At 37.5% G+C, this 13164-nt stretch overlaps 1 pseudogene; it reads left to right on the top strand.

Moving 5' to 3' along the window:
* The first annotated feature begins 11164 nt into the window (after positions 1–11164).
* LOC149516261 (18S ribosomal RNA) lies at positions 11165–12960 on the top strand (annotated as a pseudogene).
* Positions 12961–13164: the final 204 nt, after the last annotated feature.

A 13164-nucleotide genomic window follows, 5' to 3' on the forward strand; every position in this document is an offset into this window, starting at 1 on the left:
GTAATTTCTTGGTGGGGTTCAATTGGCTTATCTTCATGTTCTATTAATTTTAACAAATCAAGAGGCAGTGTGTAATTATCTGAATCTTCCTCTTTATCAAGTTCATCAACATGAATTAAGTTTTCAAAATCAAATTCAAGATTATTACCATGATTATCTTCGTGTTCATTATTAGGGACCCTGCAAAGGGTAAGATGAAGAGAATATTGGCACATAAAAATGGAATGGCAAGAAAATTATGAAAAGAGAAAATGGAAGGTAAAATGAATATGAAAACAATAAAAGAAATACAGATACATCTTTTAAGTCTTTTATTAAAACGATAAACATAAAGACACCACAAAAGATCACTAATGCTCATAAAAGTAATTAGGGATTTAAAGTTTCACAATACATTACTTTTCAGAAGTTTTAAAGACAACAGGCAGCTTTATGACTCTCTAGTTATCTAGCTCAAAATTTGGAGGACAAGGGAGCACGAACAGCTCTTCATTTTGACTATTCTTTTCTCTTTCATCCACCATTTGAATAACTAGCTCTGAAAACTCTTTCACAAATTCTACATTCAAGGTTTTAAGTGAATTTGGGTAGATATATCCTTCCAAACGAAAAGAATCATAGAGGTAGGGGATGACCATAGGCTTCGACTCTGGCTCATATCCCCCAAGATTAGCCATTCTCTTATCTTTTTTCTCATTCATCATTTTCATTATGTCCTTTCTTATTGGCTTATATCTCAAGCTAGATCTATCTTTTTTGTCATATATTGTTAGTGGCTTTATGATTCTTTGTAGGTTCTCTTCCCTGTTTCAAATCTAGGTTGCCATCCCATCTTGGTAAGCTTCTTAACAACCATTTTAAAAGTTGTAGATAGGTGTGGTGAATATTATTTAGATCCTTCAGTCACATATGTTGCGTTAACAATTTGGAAAGATCTATATGAGCACTCTAAGGCTTCATCTGCTGTTTCTACATAAGGAGTATTTATCGGTTGGGTAACCAGTAAATCTTTTTCTCCTACCACACATGCCAATTTTCCATCAATAATGAATTTAACTTTTTAATGCAATGATGTTGGAACTGCATTCGGCATATGAATCCATGGCCTACCCAACAAGCAACTATATAAAGGGAGAGATATCCATAACTTGGAATTTCACATTAAAAGTGCATGGGCCAATTGTAATGGCATTTCTATGTCTCCTAGCACCTTTCTTCGGGTTCCATCAAAGGTTTGCATTATCATATGACTAGGCTTCATATAAGATCCATCCATAAGTAATTTTGCCAATGTAATCATAGGTATAATATTGATGGATGAGCCATTATCGATCAAAACTTTAGCCATTATATGACTCTTGCACTTTATAGTAATGTGAAGAGCTTTGATACTTTTTCAACCTTCAGGAGGATCTCTTCATCACTGAAAGAGATATAGTTTGAAATTGTCAGATTGCTTACAAGCTGTTCTACGTACTCAACAGATACATTATGGGATACATATACTTGATTAAGTACCTTCAGCAGAGCATTACGATATGACTCTGAGCTTAGCAATAATGACAATAATGAAATTCTAGCTGGCATCTTGTTCAACTATTCTACAATGCTATATTCACTATGTTTTATTAGCTTTAAAAATTCGTAAGCTTCACTTTTAAAGACTAGCTTATGACATTTTTTTTGAGGCTGTGACAGGATTATTTTGACTGTCCTCTTCTTTTCATACCTTTGCTTTCTCTTTCCTGGCTTTCTCTAAAGCTTTTGGAGTATAACACCTTCCACTTCAGGTCATACCTCTTACACCTATTATATTTGTAGTATCTGGATTGACTACGACATCACAATCATATTTTCATGGTATTGCTTTGTCATTTTGGTATGGAAAAGGGCCAGAAACTTTAATTGTCATTACTGGTCGAGAGATAGGCTTTTCTAATTTTGGTGTCGACTTCTCATCGTAATAAATTGTTACTGGTCTATGCACAAAACTTATTCTTTGAATCAATGGTAGATATTTCAGCTTTCATCAACTCTTTTCTTTCTTTATAAAACTCTATCTAACCCATATCCATCAATTTCTGCACCTCTTAACAAAATTGGTGACAACTTTTGATAAAATGCCCCAAAGCACCTTTGTGATAATTACAGCTTTTGATTGAGTTAATCACTTCAGAGCAATTATGAGGTTCTATTAACTTTAATATGTCAGTTTTAACTAATACTTCAAACACCTTAGCCATTAAAGTCTTAACTTTAACTATTTTTTCCTTTACGTGGCTTCTTTGCCAATCAATTAAGGCATTTATTGATGGCCTAATGTGGTTCGATAAAGGGTTCCCATTAACATTTGGAGTCTTTTATTGGTTGGTCTCAAAATTTAACACCATTTCATTGATTAATCTCTGTACTTTGCACTTCAAAGTAGTATAATTTTTAGTGGAATGACCTAGGTTTCCATGGTGATAATCACAATACGCGTTGGGATCATACCATTTGGGAAATAGAGGTTTTAAAGGTTCAACAATAATAGGAACGAGTAAATATTTTTCAACAAGTCGAGGATACAAATCTGTGTATGTCATGGGCATGTGGTCAAATGTAGGTTTTTCTTGGGTATTTCTTAGGTTCTTGATTATTTGGACTAGGTCTCCATTCAGGTCTAGCAGGTGCAGCAGGACGATTGTAGAAATAGGTGGGTGTCTGAAAAGATGGCTGAAACTGAGGTGGATAAGCTGGTGGTTGTAATGACTAGTATAGCTAATATGGATGAGAAGTGGATATAATACTATTTATAGGAGGTAATGGGTTTGGTAGACTAGTGCAGGATAAGGCATGAAACCTCTGAACTGTTGCCCCATGTAGTTCATCGCTTGAGCTTCATTCTCTTTCTTTTTGGGAATTCCACCTTTCTTTGCTCCACTTGTCTCTCTTGCATCGAGCTTGTCATTCTTTATAGCATTTTCAATAATCTCACCCGATATCACCATATCTGCAAAGTTCTTGGTTGTATTGCCTATCAGTCTCTCATAGTATGCTACTTTTAGAGTGTTCATAAATAAGATAGTTGTCTCTTTCTCAGTGAAAGGAGGTTGAACTAATGTAGCCATATCTCTCCATCTCTATGCATACTCCTTGAAGCTCTTAGTTGCTTTTTTTTCCATACTTTGTAAAAATAAACGATATAGAGCTAAATCCCTGACATGTTGATATTGTGTAAGAAATATCTTTGTGAGTTCTTGCTAGGAATGAATACAAGTCCTATCTAATTGAACATACCATCTAGCTGCAAATCTCGTAAGGCTATCTTAAAATACATGCATCAACAACTTCTTATCACTAGCATGTGATGCCATCTTACGACATTACATGGTGATATGGGTCATCGAGCATTTTGTGCCATCATATTTTTTAAATTCAAGGACCTTGAATCTAGGTGGAATGACCATGTTTGGGACCAAACAAAAGTCAGCTACATCCATGGAGCCATAAAAATTCATTCCCTCTATGGCCCTAAGTCTTTCTTTTAATACTTTCATCTTCTATTGGGCACTGGTATCTTCTACTTTCTCGAGTGTCTTCATCCCTACCTTTTCTCTCTCATTGGGATCATCCAAGTTAGGGATCAAGATTGGCTCAGGTGGTTTTTCCATCATAATGGGATTAACAAAATTTTGGAATTGTCTTGGAGCAGGTGTAGATGTCATTCTTGGATAAGGATTGGGATATCCACCAAGAGTAGGAATTTGTACTCTAGTTCCTTGAAAAGGTTAGGTCAATCGTGGCTCAAACCCTAGAGGGTAAACAGGATCTACCATATTTAGTGATTGTTCTTGAAAGATGGAATTTTCTTCCACTGCTTTTCCCTTGTCAAGTTTCTTGAGCATATCCATTATTGTACTGAGATCCCTTCATAGTTCTTCTTAAGCTTTTTCAATTCTCTCAAATTGACTAGCTTGTTCTTATTCCATGATTCTTGTTTAAGTCTTAGTATTGTATGAATGACGAGTAGGTTGGGTCAAAATTTTTGATGGGCGAGCTATTCTTGAACCTTTATTACCACAGTTTTTTTGAAAAAGAAAAAAAATTAGAATGCCATGTGTTGAAAATTTTTTATTTTTTGAATAATTTTATGAAAATGATGTACATGATGCATGAATGCAAGTGGGAGATATTTGCTCTTAGACGAATTTCAACATTAGAAATTTTTATTGATTCCATACAACTTTTATTACATGGGATTTACCATCTTAGAATTATATCCATAGAAGCATTTGATTTGTTCATAATGGTCTTTTGCCTCATCTAGAAAGTTCAATAAGCATTGTCCATATTTTCCTATGGGATTGACTTCTCTTCTTAACGCTTTTACCTTTTCAACCATCTCCCATGCTTTTTTCACTACCTTGCAAACTTAATTGGTCAGGTGCTTTATGTACTGTTGCCTCTCTAAGCTTTTTGCTTTCCATCTCATGTGAGCATCCCTTTCTAAATCGCATGTGAAGATCCAATTTTTTTCCCTTCTATGCCACTCATCTATTATTGCTAAAATATGGCTCTTGTGGTCTTACAGTTGCATCTCTAACCCTTGGATCACCTGGTGAAGTGATTTTTTTTTCATTCAGTACTTCAAAGTGTTTTCTTCACTTTTTTGTGAGCATGGCTTTCAACCATTCCTTTTCTTTTTTGGCATTCCACCAATTTTACTAAGGTTGTAGAGTATAACCCCTTCTAATTCTGACATTCTTGAGAAATTCTGGTGATTTCCTTTTGCTTTTCTTAAGCTTTGCCCTTCTATTGGTTCATTTCCTCTCGAAGCTCATCCATTTCACGTTGCCGACTAAGGTAAGACTTGGTGGCTTTTTTGGTTTTGAATTGAACTCGTAATCTCTTATTTTCTTGGTGTAAATCTTTTAAATCATTGTTGGCCACATCTCATTCTTTTATGATTTTTTCCAATCTGCTCATTTGTATTTCAGCTTTATATTTTAACTTTTCCACCTTTTCATGAAGTCTTAAGTTTTCTCTTCTTATTTTTTTCCTTTTCAGCTTCTAATTCTTTCTTGACAAGTTTGACTTCTGATAATTGCATTTCTATCGAAAGATTAGCCGATTGGTGTGAGCTATCATCAGGATAGAGTACTATGTCTCTAGGCCATTTTGCTTTCCAAATTAGATAATCATGAGTGACCTTGTCGAGAGGTCCTAATCTCATTCTTCATATTTTCTTCCATGCTTGGATCAATTGCTCTAAGGTTTTTGGTGGATTTGGTTCCTCGTAAATGAATTCTACCTGAACCAGGCCATAAGTAGCAGGAACAAACTGCTTTGTACCAAATTGCCTAAGCACCATCAACGGAGTGTAACTTACAACACCCCATAGCCCTAACAGTGGTATCCACAGTTTTTTTCCTCTATGATACAACAAAGGCACACAAGGCATCCAAGGCGCCATCCATTCAATTTCATCCCCAATAAGCTTTCGTAAGAAAAGAACCCACTCTTCCTTAGTCTTCAATGTTGGCTATTGACTTTTGTAAAACTCTTCAATTGGTGCTTTGTTCTATAGATACGACTTTGAAAATGCACTCTTCCCGCACTTGAAATGACTTTTAACCCACACATATAATAGAGGTACACATCTTATGAATCGTCCTTTCCATTCAATCGATAGAATTTAATGACCTGATGGTTTTAGCTAAGACTGCTAGAGCGAGATTAATTGCTTGGGTTTCAATTTGCTTAAAAAAGCCTACCACAGTTATCTTAATATAACCCAAAGTCTTTGGAAAGATCATAATACCATACAATGCTAGAGCAAACACAGCCATACTTTGATCATCATTTAAATGCCCTTGAATGAAGTTTCAGAGAAAGTCCTAACTGATGCTGAGATGTTCACCTTTAGGCTTTGCAAATGAATCAATGGTTTCCACTTTAACCCCTACAAGCTTGGCCAACTTTTATGATTCGACTTTCGAGTAAACACTTTATCTGGACACTGTAGTTCTATTCCAAGCAAAATAGAATACTCTTCAATAGTTGGCACCAAATCTTCCTCATTAAAAGTGAAGCATCTATAGAATAGATCCCAAAATTGTATAGCTACCCTGACCAACTATTCATTGATCACTACTAAAATAAGGGATGTAATCTATCCATACTTCTTGTAAAAGTTTTCTTTTTTATTCTTTATTAACTGACCCCAGATGATGGCTAAGTCTTCAAAATCATTTCGTGTGAGATCCAAATACACTTTCTCGGTAATTTTGACACATAACTGATAGGCAAGCAATCTTCATTCTTTTGTTGAGCTTCTTTCGACCGAACATGTAATTTATTATACAGCTCACATGGGACACTGACTGAAGATGAGCAAATCTGTAGTTTTATAGGATCATTGAAAACTTCTTGGGAGAAATATATCATAGAGCAAATATCTCGATGCAAAACTGTATGATATGATTAATGCAAAAAAGAAAAAAATGAAGCAAAATTAAGTTAGTGTGAGGATGCGGTTTGAAAAAATATTTTTTGAGTTTTGAGATTTTTTTGTTTTGTTTTGTATTACACACAACTTTTATTCTTAGGAATTTCCTAGAAGAAGGTGGACGAGACTCTACCTAAGGCTAGTTTCCTAGGCTTATTACATGCTGAGTTTGGATTGACATGTGTCTAAAGGTTCTCAAATTGTTCCTTACTATCGTCCATAATGGACTAGTGAGGCACCTCTATCCTCACCCATTATAGGCTATGAATAGAAATGATTCAATTTAAGTAAAAGTATTTCGCTTGCCATTGGAGAGGCTATCACCTCACGAGGGTATAGGTACTCTACTTCCTCCTATAAAGGACAGAGCCTGGGTATAGAGCTCATGCATGAGATGCATTGTGTCATTGTGCATGCAAGTATATCCTAATTTATTGAGAGTAATATATACAAAAAAATAAACCATAAAAAGGCATAGTAAAATAAATATGAGTGAAATTGTTTCCTTTTGCTTTAGATTTTTTTTTTTGAAAGTGAAAAATAAAAATCTAAGAAACTGATTAGGACTGTTTAAATCAAAATTTTAGGATAATACGTAGTTAATTTTGGCTTGACTCTAAAAAATAAAAGGCATCCCCAGTGGAGTCGCCAAGCTGTCGTAACGATTTTGTATCCGCCCGATGAATTTGGAAACAAAATAAAAAATAACGGAGTCACCACCAATCTTTTTTGGCTAGTTGCGATTGGCCATCTATTAAAACATATCCTTTTAATGAAATCTTAAAATTAATTAAAATTTATTAAAAGGATAATTTTAAGGTCTGCACAACGGTTTTGGTTCGGGAGTCGGTTACATTTGGGGAAGGACTAGCTTGCAAACCATGGTATATACACATGCCTCGACAGCCATCGGGACATGTTGGCCCTTGGTCTTAGCACTTGCTTCGACCATCATTGGCACATACTGGCCCTTTGTACGAGTAGTTCCCTTGAACACCATCGGCACATGCTAGGTCATGCACTAAGTGTAGGTATTCTAGGCCATAGTCATGCATCATGTGCACCACAACCAAGCAGTAGGTGGGTTTAAGTGTCATAGTTCATAAGCTAGTACAAGACAAATGGTTCTCTCTAAGTTGAGTAGCAGTTCATGTTCTAGCGAGATAGAGTTTGACATTCAAGAGGACCAGGCTTTGAGGTTCACTAGATGTCTAAGTCATGGGGAACTAGCCCAAAACAATAGGGTAGGTAATGATAAAGACTCTAGAGGCCTAGAAAAGTGTTTAGGTTGGGTAAGATTGAGCTAGGCCTAGGGGTAGGCATTGGTGAGCATTGCACGAGCATTCAATCAAACCTAGGTGAGAGCATTGATGGTTAAGGAGTAGGTACAAGGTCGAGCCCAAGTGTAGGCACACCTAAACACAATCCTAGGAGGATCAATTTTTGGGGCTTTTAAAAGGCTTGATAATTAGCATGATTTTAGCAAGTCAAAGATTGTGCAGCAACACTAATCCCTTAGAATCAAGAATTGTATCTTATCTCCTAAAATCATAGGATTCAAGCCAGTGTAATCCCTAGAGTTTAGAAATGTATCTTGGCACTAATTGTAAGGGGGACTCAGTTATAAATAGAGAGATTCTTATCCTCATTGTACACACACTGGAACCATTGAGTAATAACATCCTTACTTTTAACTTAAACTTTATTTTATTCTTCTGTTAGCCTTTCTGCAAGCACTTGTTATGGCCTTTCATTTCGTAACTTACTAGGTGGCCAAGCCTTTTGGTCTAAAGTGTCCATGCACCGTTTCTTATGTTAGGCTAATTTAGAATGCAGAAGAGTCCATTCTTGTGTCTGGAGCTATGCGAGCCTGAAGCTTGAGTCTCAACCAGTGACATAAGCACATCTTCATATTTTTGCCATGCAAATGCCATTTTTATGGCTTGTAAATTCATAAAATGCTAACTAACACCTGCACCTAGGCTTGGCTTAATTCGGCAAACCTGAACATTGAGCCTAATCCTCTAGAGTCTTGATCACTGCCTCTAAATTCATAAAATGCTAACCAATACACACATATACACCTCTAAGCCTAGCTTAATTCTGTCAAACCTGAACACCAAGCCTAAGCTTCTAGAGTCCTGATCACTATCTGTTCCATTGTTCTAGTCTAGTTCACCATGACCTGGACCTTTAGTACACCTCAAGGCTTAGTCCCCCTAGCTTTCAGACCTTGTCCTACTAGAACTAGAACTGTTTCTCTACTCGAAAAGAACTTTTAGTTTTGGACCAACTTGTAGACCGTGACATATGCACATGCCTCAACTACCATCAAGACATGTTGGCCTTTGGTCTTGGCACATGCTTTGATTACCATCGACACATGTTGGCCTTTGGTGCAGGTAATTCTCTCAAATATTATTGGCACATGCTGGGCCATGCATCATGCAGATCATGACTGGGCAATAGTTGGGTTTAAGCACATCTTCATATTTTTGCCATGCCAATACCATTTTTATGGCTTGTAAATTCATATAATGTCCCTTATGCCTTCATGTGAAGTTTCATGGCAAGATGACTCATTTTCTATTTTTCATGATTTTTAAAATTTTTCATGGTTCGGGATTTTTTAAAATTTTTTAAATTTTTGTAAAAGGAGTTTTGGCCCTAAATTTAGTATACATGATCCTTGTATTTTTTAGGCATCCATAAAAAAATTTAGCTAAGAACTCAAAGTGTAGAAGATCTTATGGCCATTTGAAAAAAGTATCCCCATTTTAGACAGTTGAATGGCTACTGGTTGCAAACCTGTAAAAGCTTTTATGCTTTTTTAAGGGGTTGTGAGTTGCTGAGGTTCTTTGGGGGATAAAGGGCCAATATAAAGGCTAAGGACTAGCACCTATTATACATCACATGCACATACCCCCTGGCCTTATTCCCTAATTGTTGGAACCCTCAATGCCATTGACTAGGTTCTCCAATAATCTTTCAGTAATAGTGCCTTAGGTAAAAAATGCAGCACTAGTAAATGTCCGAGCATAGCATGTGCATCAGGGCCCAAAATCAAACTTTAGCCAAGGTCTCGACCATCATTAGCATATGTTGGCACATGGTATGGGTACATGCCTTGACCATCATCAGCACAAGCTGGCTTTTGGTAAGGGCACCTACCTCGACCACCACTGGCACTACTAGCTTTGGTATAGGCAATTACCTTAACCACCATTGGTACATATTGGCCCTTGGTGAAGGAACATGCATCGATCAGTATTGAAAGAAAATGACCTTTGGTGTAGGCAGTTACCTCAAACACCATCAGCATATGCTGGCCCTTGCTACGGGCACTTACCTTAAACACCATCAGCACATGTTGGGCCTTGGTGTGGGCACATGCCTCAACCACCATCAACACTTACAAACCCCCGTGCAAGATATACCTATTTGAAAGAAGTTTCCCATTATAGACACTTTAATGTCTACTGCTAACATATCTGTAAAATCTATCATGCCTTTTAGGGGTGATTGTCTAGTCCCCCTTTTACCCCCATAAGGGAGTAAGTGTGCATGATAGGCTTGTTGTTGCAAACATCCATGGCAATGTCCTTAGAACAAAGTCCAGGCCATGCATGCCTTTTGGTCATGTTATCAAGCAACTAGTTGCTTTGGTGACCTGTAAAAGCTCATGGCCTTAATTGGTTGGTGTACATATGGAAAAAGGGCTCAGTTGTGCTAAACTCAAGCCTATGCCTACAATTGATGCTGCCCTAAGCCCCAGACCAAGTCCCTAAATCGGGCAACAACTCTTTAAAGTGGTGCAAGCAGAAGCTACAGTCATTGGCTTAGTCTGGCCAAGTCTCTTAAGTATTTAGTAGTCCTGTGGTCCCTTATCATTGACCATAAAAATGCCTTGGCTTGGCCAAGCCCGTGCATGTAGCGCATGCTACCAAAGACCCTAGGAACAAATCCCTAAATCAAGCAACATCCCTTTAGGGTGGTGGTTGAGGAGGTTTCGTGTGTTGTCTCGACTAGACCAAGCATTGGTGGTGTCATGCCATTATTGCCTATTGGATGGCAAGGGCAATCTTATGGCCCTTGCTTGTGTTTTTCCCATGCCAAGCAGTTGTGGCATGGCCTTGTACACATTTCCTCCTCTCGCTCATCGAGTAATTGATTGGGTGGGTTGTGGACTAGTGTGCATGAATGCTGCCACTTGTATACAACAGGCATATGAGTGATGTTATGATTATGCATGTTGGTAGGCTCCATACTCGATGCATCAAATTGTCAACCCATCATCTTCTTTAATCTCCTTATATGGTCATCATACCTTGGGGGTGCAATCGGGATCTTATGCTACATAACTAAATTGATGGTAACTAGATGTCTTGCAATCCATCATTATTCTTGTATCTTTAAGGGTTATGGGTCGAACCTCAATCATGTGTTGTGTCCTAAGTGTGCCACCCAAACCTCTATAGCCACATTGGTGCACTAGTGTTCGATCATACTATTGGATGTGGAATGTTTTATGGGTATAGGCTCTCGACCTTTGCACATCTATTGTTATGCATTTTATGAGCTTGACATGCATGATGCTTGTGCTTTATGTTGGCTATCTCCATCACTCAGTCAGTGCATTGAGGCTTATGTAGTGCTAACATCCTGAAGGAATACTACTTGGTTGATCCTGCCAAGTAGTCATATGCTTGTCTCAAAGATTAAGCCATGCTTATGTAAGTTTGAACTAATTCAGATAGTGAAACTATGAATGGCTTATTAAATTAATTATAGGTTATTTGATGGTATCTACTACTAGGATAACTGTAGTAATTCTAGAGTTAACATGTGCAACAAACCCTAACTTTTGGAAGGGATGCATTCATTAGATAAAAGGTCTACACAAGTTTTACCCATTACTCTGATGATTCATGATAACTCGATAGATCACACAGCCTATATGCCAGAGATGCATCATTCAAAATTTTACCCTATCAACTTTTGATAGTAGGACAATGGCCTATTATGGTGGTGATGGGTGATGGAGAATTAGGGTTCGATTCCAAAGAGGGAGCCTGAGAAACATCTACCACTCCAAGGAAGGTAGCAGGTGCATAAATTACCCAATCCTAACATAGGGAGGTAGTGAAACTAAAGAACAATACCAAGCTTTATGAGTTTGGTAATTGGAATAAGTACAATTCCCTTAATGGGGATCCATTGGAAGGTAAGTCTAGTGCTAGCAGCTATGGCAATTCCAACTCTAATATAATATATTTAAATTGTTGCAGTTAAAAAGCTTATAGTTGAAACTAGGATTGGGTCATCCGGTCCACCTCACAGTGAGCACCAAGCTACTCTTCCCTATTACTGGTGAGGCACTCCTAGCCTTAATTGGCCAAGTCATTCCTCTAACATTGTTACTTTGAAGAAATTAGAGTGTTCAAAGTAGGCTTGTGCTTGTATACATTAGCATGGGATAACATCATATGATTTTAGTCTTAATGGGTTAGCCTTCGAGATAGGAGTAATGATTAACAGGGACAATTAGGGGCATTCAAATTTCATAGTTAAAGGTGAAATTTTTGGATTTATGAAAGATGAACAATTGCAAAAGCATTTGCCAAGGATGTTTTCATTAATCAATAATAAAAGTTAGGGCTCAAAGATGATTAAATACCATCCTAGTCTCAACCATAAATGATGTCAGCCAGGGATCGATGGATATTACTTTTAGAACTCCACCAGCACCATATGAGAAATCAAAGTCTTTGGGTTCCAGGGGAGTATGGTCGCAAGGTTGAAACTTAAAGAAATTGACAAAGGGGCATCACTAAGAGTAGAGCGTATGGCTTAATTTAACTTAAGAAAAAGAAACTTAATAGGTCTAGACATAGTGAGGATTGACAAATTGAGAGCTCTTTTTTTATTCTATGGGTGGTCATGCATGGCCGTTCTTAGTTGGTGAAGTGATTTGTCTAGCTAACTTCATTAAAGAACAAGACCTTAGCTTGTCAACTAGGTACGCGAGGTGATTCTTCGTGGCTAGCTTCTTAGAGGGACTATTGCCACTTAGGCCAAAAAAGTTTGAGACAATAATAGGTCTGTGATGCCCTTAGATGTTCTTGGCCACACACTTGCCACATTGATGTATTCAAAAAGTCTATAGCCTTAGCTGACAAGTCGGGTAATCTTTGAAATTTCATCATGATAAGGATAGATCATTGTAATTGTTGGTCTTTAACAAAGAATTCTTAGTAAGCGTAAGACATCAACTCATGTTGAGTACATTCCTACCCTTTGTACACCACCTATTGCTCCTATCGATTGAATGGTTTGATGAAGTGTTGAATCACAATGACATGGACAATTTGCTAGTTGTGACATCATGGGAAGTCCATTGAACCTTATCATTTAGAGGAAGGAGAAGTCGTAACAAGGTTTCAGTAGGTGAATATCTAGAAGGATCATTGTCCGAAGGATTATTGTCGAAACCCACTTAATGAATGACTCATGAACACATTAACGAAACACCGAAAGGGTGAGGGTGCCTTCATGCCCTGAGCCCCTTTAGCCTCAGACGGGTGTGACACTTCATTCTACCTTTCAAAAGGGTGAAATGATTGGTATTACTACCTGTGATTGAATAACAAAGCCATAGTGTGAATTGTGCTAAA

Source organism: Durio zibethinus, chromosome 10, assembly GCF_047325235.1.
Source record: "Durio zibethinus cultivar Kanyao isolate XHJ-2024 chromosome 10, ASM4732523v1, whole genome shotgun sequence".
In the NCBI taxonomy this organism is placed as follows: Eukaryota; Viridiplantae; Streptophyta; class Magnoliopsida; order Malvales; family Malvaceae; genus Durio; species Durio zibethinus.